Source organism: Lissotriton helveticus, chromosome 3_1 (genome assembly GCF_964261635.1).
Source record: "Lissotriton helveticus chromosome 3_1, aLisHel1.1, whole genome shotgun sequence".
Taxonomy (NCBI): Eukaryota; Metazoa; Chordata; class Amphibia; order Caudata; family Salamandridae; genus Lissotriton; species Lissotriton helveticus.
The window spans coordinates 1587743244-1587755751 of NC_136061.1; positions in this window are offsets into that span (position 1 = coordinate 1587743244).

Sequence of the window (12508 nt, forward strand, 5' to 3'; positions counted from 1 at the left end):
GCCACAATGTCCAATTGCACTTTAATGCAGTTTCTTTGGTCGCTGTTCAAAATCCTTTGCAAATTTTCAAGGGAATCTGGGGGAGACTTGCTGAGTTGCATCTCAGACTCAACAAACCTAGGATATGCCTCAAAAAGCTTGCAATTGTACTGGACAGCAGCGAACCAAGAATTCCACCTTGTACTGCAAGGATCAGGTGATATCCGTGGTTTCATCCCATTGTTCTCAGCAAGGTGGTGCAGGTACCTTCTCTTTCTGCTCCCGGCCATGTAAAAGATGCGTAAGATGTACAGAAGGAAAGCATTTAGCTTCACAAAAGGTTTCCTAATGACTTTCCAATAAGGTTCATTATGTGTGCCGAGCAGATGATATGTATGAAGTTTGTGTACAGATTTCTCAAAACAGTGTTGTATGCCTTGAGCATGTATGCAGCATTGTCAGTGTTAAAGGAAATAACGTCCTGAAAGACTATGCTGTTCTCTGAGTGCACCTTCACAACTGCTTGCGCAACAGTCCCATGGTTGCACTGTGAGAGGAACACTGTGTCTGCTAGGTGGGTGTGGATCTGACGGCCACCCTGCGCAGAGACTACTGCAAATAACACATTCAATACACAACGCACTTCGACATCAGGTGTTCCATCAAATATAACACTGATCTTCTGATCTTGCAAGTGTTCTTTCAGCTACTTCTTTGCTACTATATATCTCTCTGGGAGATAACGTTCTTGAAGCTGATGACTTCAAGGTATCGCTCCACCATTTCGTACTCGCTAATGGAGAAACTTGCGCAACACAGAGTGGTCGGTTTTGCTCAGCTGAATGTTCAGCGCTGTACAGACATTGACCCACTCACTTATAATTTCCTGGTTTGAGACACCGGCAGCTGTACTCTTTGTAAAAAGTGAGTTCACAGTCATCTGACGGGCACGTTTTGGCAAAGAGTGAAGGTCTGGATCATCTGAACAGCGCTTCAAGTGTTTTTGGGACCGCACATGCATATCCACGGTGTGTTTCTGGATGTGGTCCACCGCCATATTGCACACACTGCAAAACAGCAATACACCATCAGCATGCATCACAGCGCAGTACTCTTTGGCCCGATCTGCTGCGTTTATATGGGTAGGTAGGTGTGATCAGGCTACAGACACTTCTCGATCATGCTTTTGTTGCGGTGGCTTGTTGCTCCCTTGGAATCCAAAAGATCTTGGGGTTGTGGTGCAGTCACGTAACTCACCTGCAAATATATTTGGTGTTACTAGATGTATTTCAGAGGGCGAAATGGCATTGCAATTGTTGAATGGAAAGTTAAAAAAACGTAGGGAAGCAATGATTAAAAATGCATATAACTCGGAAGCACGAGCAAATGGCAAAAAAATAGAAAACTTGTTGAGACAGATTCACGATTGGAAACCGGGGGTGAGAGGTAAACATAAAAAAAATAAGGCAAGTGTTTCCCCAAAAAATACAGCCCTGCCTCAAAGTGGCTGCAAATAAAAAATAACATGACAAAGGTTGAATGGGTGGAGAAAAAAACAAAAAAAAGGGAAGGATGAGGCACCTGAAAAAACAATTATGAAAGCCCCAAAATGAATGCCCCCAGGGGCCCACCCCACACTGGGCACGCGGCGGGCCCACCAAAACATGCCCTGTGTGCAACGGGCACCAAAAGGAATGCCCCCCAGGGCACCGCTGCACACTGGGCACACGGCGGGCCCACCAAAACCGTTTTTTAAATAAAATATGGCAGCCTGGGCCAGATGTGTGCTGGTCATGCGGCGGGCACCAAACATAGCAAGCAGCAGCTTACCTGGGACACCGACGATCCACGATCCGAGGATGCTCCACAGCACAGCAGCCAGGTGAGTCCCCTTAGGCAGCCTCAGAATGTAAGAAAGAACAAGCACAGCAGGGCAGGTGAAGAGTGTAGATAAACAGCACCTCACCTGCCTGCTGTGAGGACCCCCCTTCTATTGGCCTCCTGGCAAGAGCCACAGGGCCAATAGAAGGGGGGTTCTGGATGTCTGGATTTCACAGGCACTTTTGTAAAAATTGCGGCATTTTTACAAAAGTGCAGATTTCGCGATTTTTCTGCAAATCGCAAAATCCTGGCGGGTCTGTCCAATGGAAATCTTAGACAAGCTGCCCTGAGTCCATCAGGATATAATTCTATTCTAAGGGACTTATGTACAAGGAAGTGGCGGACTGAGGCATTAGCCGTCATGGCTTTACACCTCACTCCGCCACTTCAGAAATGCAAGGCTGCTCCATATTTACAAGGATATGGTGCAGCCCTGCGTTTCCCCCTGCCCAGGCACTACACTTAGAAGTGTAGCACCAACGCTGGCACCCTTGCACCATAGTGCAAGGGTGTCTGCGTGCAGTGGTTTATGTGTAGGAAGGTGTCCCTTCCTGCACATAAACAATCCTGAAATGCCATTTTGTCACTTCTATGTGTACTGCTTAATGCACCACACATGGAAGTTACAAACTTTAAAGGATTGTTTATGTGCAGAAAGGGTCACTTTCCTACTGTAGTGTAGTTCCTATAGTCCCAATAGGCTCTGCGCATTGGAATAATATATTCAGTAGTGTAGACGTAGGACTGAGGTTATCTAGGTCTTTACTGACTATATTAGACTTAAGTTTTTTGCCAGCTAGCTCAGAGTTCACTAGAAACTTTCTCGAATAAGCGAGGAGGAGTTTAACCTCCCTGGATGGACAAGAAGGGATTTAGTTTCTGACAACCATAAAACATGACAACTTTGCTCTCCCTGAATAAGAGTATATCTCTAGAGTCGTGTGAAAACAAAAGACAGCTATTTCACTCAGTCAATAAGTGCGTACTTAGTTTCACCAGTTTGCAGAGAAAAAGAGAGACGGGCGTTTTCAATAAAAGGTGTTATTTATTGAGCAGTCTCTTTCCTCATACAAGAGAAATGAATTGCTACAATTGCAATACTTATAGTTAAGTAAAGTGCATACAGTAAAAGCAGGATTATAAAATAATACTGTAAAAGCATTGATATGGTTTCTTAGCCATATGATACTTTAAAAATGGATAAAATAGATACATACATATATACATTGACTAATCGTACTCAACTGGTGCTTCTAACTACGCCTACCCCGGTGTACCTGACCTAAGCCTAATACTTGGGAGGGAGTAAGTAAGTAGCAGTTTAAGTTAAGTTTGGTTTGCCAAGAATCTGACTCAAGAATTCTCTGTAAGGGTTTAGTCAGTTCAGTACCTGGGTATTAGAAGGCAGGAGGGCTGGTATCTCTCTCTCAGGACTCGGTATCCCAGTCACCCGCAAGGATAGGCTGGAAACGCCAGAGGCTGGATTTCTCGGCAAGAGAAAAGACAGCGTCTTTCTCAGCGTGTCAAAAGGGAGGGGCAGCGTCCGTGGGCTCTCGCATCAGCTGGGCTCTCGGGCAAGTAGTCGCTGCTCCAGATTCACCACCACCGTGTCTTTGCTTAAGGCAGCGTTGGTATATTTATACCTGAAAGGTGCCAGGTTTGACGTAAGGATGGACATAAGACGTCAATAAAGATGTCACTAAGGACTGGTCGTTCTTACAGTGCTTTACAGGAGATCTCGGACGAAATCAAAACAATAGCAGCGGGGATTTCCCAGGTTGCTGGAGGCTTGGATTTGTTTAAGAACTCGGTGTGCTTTCTAGGGGGCTGGAGGAATAGGCTTGCTTAATGTGACAGCATGCGCTATGACCAAATTATGAAAAGGGTTTCTGTGCCGTTGTAGGGATATTATTGATTTATAACCGGAAAAGGGCCAAGAATAGGTTATTGATTCAGGTACCTAGATAAAACACACTACACTACACACAAACAATCCAAGGCGTTTGGCTTGTTCCATGTGTGCTGCACTAGGCAGCACACATGAAAAAAGCAAAAACAAGGAGAAATAAAGCATTTGCCCTTGTTTCGCCAACTTAAGACCAGGTTTTTCCTGGTCTTATTTTTGGTACTGCATCCTTATGACGCTGGCCACCGCAACATCCACTGCCACCCCTTTCACACTAATCATAGCATGAAAGGGGGCCTTATTTACAAGGCAGCGTTAAGCCACGTTAATTGGCTACAGAGATGTATTACAGTGAATGTTTGGCATGCATATACCGCCATACATTTTCTGTCACCTAGTAGGTGGCCTACAACTTACCATTTTAAACAGGAGGCCTTTGAGAAGGGACAAGAACTAAGACCTTCCCAAGTAAAGCCAGAAAACTAATACATTCACAAACCACGGCATACGAGGACCAGCTGTCTGGTTTACCCCCACTGTACCTGACTTTGTGGGGATGGGAGAGGAGAGGTAGGTGCCTCCTTAACAGGGACAGACAAGATTATTGAGATGACACTAATTTATGTAACAAGATGAAACATATTCTTTGAAGATCAATTAACTGCTCGCTAGTGACACTACCAGGGATCATGGGCGTGCACTTTCATTCCACAGGCTTTTGGTTTAATCAATTTGCAATTATATGATTACATACACTGGATATGGGACTCTGTCTGGAACATCCTTCCACCATTTGTCCTTCCGGTGTGTATCACAATGACTAATCCAAAGGAAACTGCTCTTCCGCCTCCCCAGAGGCACCTGAAAGAGTACTACTCAATACCATCTTAAGGACTTTTCGGTCAGAGTGCAAGAAGTATTCATAATCCCCGTTTCATCTAACCACTGGCAAGAAAGACACAGTAAGGATTATTTGATGAGTAGGGGATGACTGCATAATATTAAAATAATATTATACACACATTACTAACATTCAATTTCCTGATATTTGTAATCACAAACCCCTTCATAACTATCATTCTCTATAAGTCAAGGAAAATCAAGCCACCACTCTAAGGAAGTTCACTGTTTTATCAGGTTAAATCTGATAATTTGTGTTGTCACTTCTATCCTCTTTCTAGGTGTACACTTCTGGACAGTGAACTATGATTCTTCTGAGTAAGGGAAATGCAAAGTGGTGTAAGGCAGAGGATAGACAGAGAGGTGAAGAGAATGGTGGGAGAGTTAAGAAGGAGAAGGAAGATAGAGATGAGGTAGAAACATAGTTTAGGTAAAGTGAGTCAGCACTGCAAATAGAGAAACTTGAGGAAGCCAAAAAGTAATGATACATAGAGATAAAAAGAGAAAGAGGTAGATAGAGAGAGGCAGATAAGCAGGTACAATTTTAAAGTGAGATAGAGAGGTAGAGAATATAAAGATAGAGAGAAGTAAATTTAAAAATTGGGAGAAGGTTGGGGTACCCCAGGGGGTGAGGTAGTGAGACAGGTAAGGCAGAAAAGAGGTGAGATATAGAGAGGTAGAGGCAGAGCGAGTTAGAGTTAGAGGTACATAAGTAAAGAGATGAAGTAGTCAGAGAAGAATAGAGAGATGCAATGTAAAGAGAGAGTTGTGAAGTAGAGAGATAGGTAGAAAGAGAGGAGTAAATGATAGAAATAGAGATGAGGTGTAGAGAAAAATGAGTTGAAGTAGAGATTAAGATGTAGGTTACCAAAAGAGAGGTGATAATGATACAGTGATAATGCAATAGTGGGGTAAATAGAGTGAGAGAGATGATGGGACGCTGGAAGAAAAGATATAGAGGTGGTAGAAAGAGATGCCTTTGTGGGTAAGAGGTAGAAAGATAGAATAGAAGTGAAGATCTGATGTAGGGAATAAATGGTTAAATAAAAGGGGAGGCTCGATAGAAAGAGAGAGAGAGAGAGAGAGACAGAGAGAGAAAGACAGGTGGGGCAAAGAGGTGTGATGTAAAGAGGATGAGGTAGAGAGAGGGCTAAAAGTGAAATAAATTAAGGTGAGATATATAGAGACAGAGAGAGGTTGAAAGAAAGGTGAGGAAGATGGAGAGATTCAGAGGAGTCAAATGGAAACAAAGCAATGAGTTGCATAGAAAGGTCTGAGGTAGACAGAGCTGAGGTAGAGAAAGTGGGTAGATTAGTAGAGGTAGACAATGAAAGAGGGTAGGTCGTGAGAGAAAGACAGACAGACGTGGAGTACAAAGGGATTTATTTTTTAAGTTTAAGAAAGGTTTATTGAAACAACTTCAGCAGAAAGGTACGTCTTAGAAAGACAAGTCTGATAACAGAGAAAGAGGATAATAATAACAAAATAATGCAGAGAAACACAATATGATTAACGCATCAGTAAATATTAAAAAAGAAAAACTGCACTATAAGAAGAATAAAAGACTAATAAAATAGTACCATAAATATACTGCATTTTGTGTTTTGTATTGAGAGGGAAAAAATAATATTAAAAGAAAAGAGAAGGGAAGAGAAAAGAAGATAAAAAAATAAATAAATGCAATAACAACAATAATTCAGGTTTACCCAAAAATGGAGTATGGATTAGAAAAAGACGTGGGTCCATCATCTTATTGGGTTTTCTTTATTCACCTTAAGTTGGCAGGGTATGCCCAGCCGTGGGTCCATTGCTCACTTTGCCACTAGATTCAAGCTAGCCTGTCTGATGAGGGGTGTTACCCCGAAACCGCTCCCAGGATGTATGTTTCTGGTCCAGGGAAGGCCTGGCTAGGCAGTTCGGGCTAGACTGTTCCCATGAGGAACAGGGTCAAGACTGATTTGAATATGAATGGGTCTGAACTGGGGTGGCAAAGTGATCAGGAGAACAATGACTGGGGGTGAGTGTCTGAAAAGTGTCAGGGCTCCCCCGTCATCTCATTTTGTTTGCATGACAAAAGCACTGTACATAAGGATAATAACAATTAAAACCGGTGAATGCTATGAGTGATAAATGAAAAATTCATGGTGGTTGAAAAATAAAATTACTGTCCTGGAACTGTGTTAATAGAGAAGAGCAAGAGCACAGATTCCTTTAAACATTTTTTGTTTTTGGCAGCAACGTAGTCAATGATATGAACTCTGGCCGTTGCCTTAAAGGCATCCCAGATAATATGAAATGGTAGATCCAAAGTCATGTTTGAGGTGAAATTGTCCTTCAAGAAAAGTTCAAAATTATCCACAAAACTTAATATTTCAACTAAATAATTATTGAAACATCATCTTTTTGATCAGAAGTCTCCTGCATGAATAAGTGTAAGACGTACATGAGGTGTTATGAAAATATAATCAATCCTTGATTTGGAATTAGGTTTTGGGATTCATCAGTGATGTCATGAATGATGTCACTGACCATGTCATGAGGGATGTAATATGTGACGTCATCAGCAGTGCATTGCGGGCGTGCAAATTATAGTTAGCTGAACTAACTATAACGGGGGAATTTCAATGGTTTTGTGTGAATGAAATGTCCAGCTAACTATAACATGTGTGAAACCTATGTTTTTTTCAGTGAATTTCTAAGGTTTTATAAATGCTAAATCCTAACTATAACGTGGCTGAAACCTATGGTTTTTTCAGTGAATTTCAAAGTTTTTTTAAATGACAATTCCTAATTATAATGGGTACGAGTGAATGATTACACTACTGTAAGGAGAGTGTCTGAGGGAATCTATAAGTGCTTGAGTTTTAGCGCACTGAATGATTAGTACATACCGCTGAATGGGTCACTATAACAGTACAAGGGCAGTAACAGAGTGTTTGCTGGAAGTGAAAGGATACAGACTGGGGAATTGAAAGTATAAAAGACAAGTGTGCAGGTGGATGCAAGACTGCATGCATAGTGCATAGGGGTTTCAAGCAGTCCATACCCTAAGGCGTACTTCCAAAAAATCAGCATCATTGCTTTCATTTTCAAAATCACAGGTGATATCTGCAGTACTGATGTCCTCTAATTCAGTCTCGCTGCCTGTTATAGGTAGATTTTGTACTTCAATTAAACTGTTGCTCATTTTCAATGTGTCTTTGGTAATATTCTCCTCTTTATCCATAACAAATCTGTTATGTTCTAGGTCCTTGCACAAAAACATAAACACTTCACTTTAACAGTTTTCTTAGTACATAATACAAAAGTAGGTTTATCAACTATTTTGGCCCCCAAAAAATATTATGTAAATACCACTGTCTAATAACATTCCAACAGTAGAGTTTAAGTACTTCATAAGGTTATATCAATATAATTGTTTAAAAACATATCCTGTTCTTAAGTTTTCATAAAATTCTAAAGCAGTCACTGCTAATGACTATTGAAAATGACTCAGGCTCTTATACTAAAATGCAGTACTAAAAAATGTAGAATATGTCTATTCACCTTACCCCTTCCAAACTAGTAAATGTGTTTTAGTAAAATTCAAAGGATACTGTTGCTTATCTAGAATAACACTGTGAATCTGTGTGTAATTAGGTACCATTCTCACACTAGCTTTTGAATACTTCATGTGTTGTCACACACATCAATCCTTAAACACCCATCTAATACTCACCTTTTAACATAATTAGAAATTAGTCATTGCTTATATAAGTCGAAAATACTCACAGCAACAGCTATAGAACGCCCCTTCAACATAAAGTATTGTGTATAATGAGGACATATTTACATAGAGAAGAAAAGCTACACACAGTAACTTATCCTGTCCTTCTAAATATGAAAGAGTATTTAAAAACACACTCTGTGACGTATATTATGTTGAGCAATTTGGGCTCTTTTAATCCTGAAAGTTCCTGGCCTCTACTAGCTAAGCATGTCTTTCTATTCAATACCATACAGGTGCGTTGCAGAGACCTGTTCTCAAGCCATGTCCCATTTTATACACTATGACATCTTAGCCTACCACTATCTCACTGTAAGTAATACCTTGCTTAATATTCCCAATGCCCCAAGTGCCAGTACACCTTTCTGAGGGTAGCTTTACGATTTACAAATGCTAGCATTTTTTAAATTAAGAAGCATAGTAATAACAAATATTAATCTGTTTTTTTCTTCTATTGTAAACAATATGTTTTTTTTATGTCTTCTATTTAGATGTTTTTAATCATGAGAATGCAAAAAACACAGTTTACAGAGTAACATGTTTTAAACTCTGCAACGTATGTAGATAATAATGACCTTATACGTGTTACTATGGAAATCGAAACCTTTACAGCTTCACAGTTTGTAACTTTTCCCAACACGTGCACAAGTAAAACAGTTGAAACGTGAGTACGTGTAAACTGTAAAACGTGACATCTACATAGGCGGAGCAAATCTTCCTTCCATAGACTATTAAAGAACCAAAAATTATCTAAAACACACCTACTGTGCAATTAGTTTTCACAAGTTATTTCTGAGTCGCCAATCTGTGATGCAGGTTCCCTTTTCTAGCATTGGATTCTTCTTTTGCATCAACAAAAATATTCCAGAGTTGTAAGTTGTTTCAATATGGCATAGTCACAGTACTTAGTTATAATTTGTGGCTATTTGTCAATATTTAAACATTTATATCAAGAAAAAAATGTTATTGCATGTTATTCGCTTTTTCTCTGTAACGTCAGCAGCTTGTTTTCAGAAACAGATAGATTACAACAAACATTGCTCCTTTTCTGGCTCCTTTCAGCTTATATATTGTGACTTTCTATATTATAATGTTGAAACTGTACTTCGCTTGAGAGGTGTTGGTGACCCGTCGGGGCAAATCCTAAACATTTACCATCAACGTCACCACCTTCCAGTTGTTAGTGTGTTTTCCCATAGGAATTATATACTGTTAATATGTATATTATATTATATTAGTAACAGTTATGCTAATCTCAGTGGAGTTCATGACCTGTCGTCTCAAAGAGTAAAGATATATAAGCAACGTCACCGGCTTTTGGATTTTAGTCTGTTCCCCCTTGTGAGCAAATGCTGTGGGAATTTATATATATTATAATTCTTAAAGTCATGATCTCAGAGGAGTTTATGACCCGTCGCCACAAAGATCAAACTTTTTCACCTCCCGGAGAAAAGAAGTTCAGTAAATAATTACAGCCTGAAAGTATTTCATTATGGATGTTCTGTTAAATAGATAACTTTATTTTTCTATTCTTTTTGCTGTAACAATGGTATCAATCGTTATATTGTAATAGATTGTCCTATGGTTACAGAAGAGGAATAGGAGATTTTTCAGCGCCTTCTGTAATATATATCTGTATATATTTTTTTTCAAGAAACATATTTTACGAAACTGTAAAATGAAAACTATAGCTATCATGCATACTTTGTTGCTTTAAATATTTAATAAACCCTACATTTCTGAATGTTATTTTCTAATTTCTATTCTTATTTGTGGTTCCTATTCACCTTCTCCCTAAAGAATATATAGGACCAGTACTATATATTATAAGAGTACCATTCTATATATTCCTAAGTAAGTATGTGATTTGTTAGCGGAACAGTGTGCAACCTCTAAGCGCTCAGACAGAACGTTCCTGAATTCTACAGAATACAAATTTGAAAAATAATAACAAACACATTTCTATGTAATATGAAGTCACTTGTGTTTAACTGTTTTTTACTTGTTCTGTTGACCTCAGATAATGTAGTGCGGGAGTGGTAGCTGTAGCACTTCTATTCATCTCTCATCACTTTCTCTTCTTATTTAGTGTATTGTGTGAGGCAGACTGCATGTCCCTATGCCTAGAGCCCTCGAAGGCCCTGGAGACTGCCACACCCCAGGGTCAGCTCCTGCAGTGTCCCGGAGCCTCGCAGCCCCCCTGCCAACATTTAAAAGCCCCGGGGGCTCGGTGGTAAATTAATCAAGGCTGAATACGTAGTACAGCCCACTCCGTTTACGCTACCAGGAAAACACAACAACACTACATGGCCCAGATTTCCATTGTAGTGATTTCTTAGTTCCAGGTCTCATTGTCAGATCGGCACACACACTCCCTCATGGCTGGTATACACCCACATCACACCCATCCAGCACCTACGTCACTACACACGTGACCCTATCTATAAAAAGACGGGGTCCACATGCTGTACGCCATTTTAGAGTTGCTCCCATCGCAAGCGCTGTGATGGCCCGTCCTGGTGGTTTGCACGCTTCATGTAGGCCCAAACTACCAAACAAAGGGGCCCACTACCATGTGCATGGCCTCTTTGGTCACTGAGTTAGTGGTACCCGAAGCACTGAGCGAGTGAAGAACCTGCGAATATTGATGATGGGAGCACGAGTATGTCATTAGCCATAGAGATATCAAGACTCGGCACCATATGTGAGACTTCTTAGTGGCAGAGCTGGACTGCACGATGTAGAAGGTGTCCTGTTCACGAAAAGGTGAGCAGTGAGGCCTGGGGGAGTCGAAGGGCTGTAGCAGACTGGATACAAAAAAGCGATGTAGCGATTTAGAAAAACGCAGTCCTATATAGTGTATCAAATTACATGTATATATATTTTTTTCCAATAGCAGGAACGTTTTTATAATCGCTCAAACGTCCCGAATATAAACTATACAAATAGTTCTTATAAATGTGAGATGGATTGTGTGTGAAAGGGTGAGGTTATCCAACTCCACATTAAGATAGTAATAATTACCAATCATAACATCTTTCTTTTACTATCTTTTAGATGTAGAGCTTCAGGGTGCATTATGTCCCAGCACGTGGTGAAAAACACACTGGCGACTGAAAGTTGAGCTGTGAATATTCTTTGCAGTCACTCTGTCACTTCCTCTCTCCTTTGATAAAAATATTACACATATGTTAACTTCCTTTTTATCTTACAGGTTGTGTTTCACAAATTGGCGTCCCCCCAACACTTCTAAACCTCAATGTTCGAGGATTCTGTGATGAGGTGTGGCCATCGTAACAACGTCTGAGAAAGCTGCTTCGACGCGTAGTGCACCCTCTTTGAATCACGCCAATGGCACAAGGTGAGCAAAGAAGCTTGTTTCCGAAACAACGACAAGTCATCATCAAAGGAGAAAGTGGGAAAATACTATTACTAACACTTTATACTATCTTTCAGATCACTAAATTGGAGGGTGCACTATGAACTACCACATGCTTGGACACAACGGAGGCAAGAGATGATCTACGAGTATTTTCTCCAGTATTAACTGTTCCATCTATAACTTTCTCTCTCCCACGTTTTAATGTCGTTTTTTCTCTCTTACTCTTTCTCACTTTCTCTCACATCATTCCTCTTTCTCTTTTAAAGTTATGGTCGCTGCTGTCCACTCTGCCGTGCACAACCTTACCTAAGTACAAGTAGTGAACCCTGTCGGCCACAGTGAAGCCTGCTTCGACACGTAGTGCACCCTCATTGAATCACGCCAATGGCACTAGGTGAGCAAAGAACCTTGTTTCCGAAACAATAACAAGTTATCTGTGAAAGGAGAGAGTGGGTAGTATCCAGCACGTTCACTACGTAGAAATATACAATTACCTCCAAGCAGTGAGAATAGATAGGTTACAACAGTCTGACAAACAGATCTACAAGCTTCTTGCACCACTTTTGTGTCACCTTTAACATGGGAAAAGTAGTGCAAGGAGCTTGTAAATCTGCCTCTGACTTCTCAAGAAAAACACTCACCTCCAGAATCTGCGAGTCAATGAGATGCAACAGTCTAGGTACGCAGGGGCAGG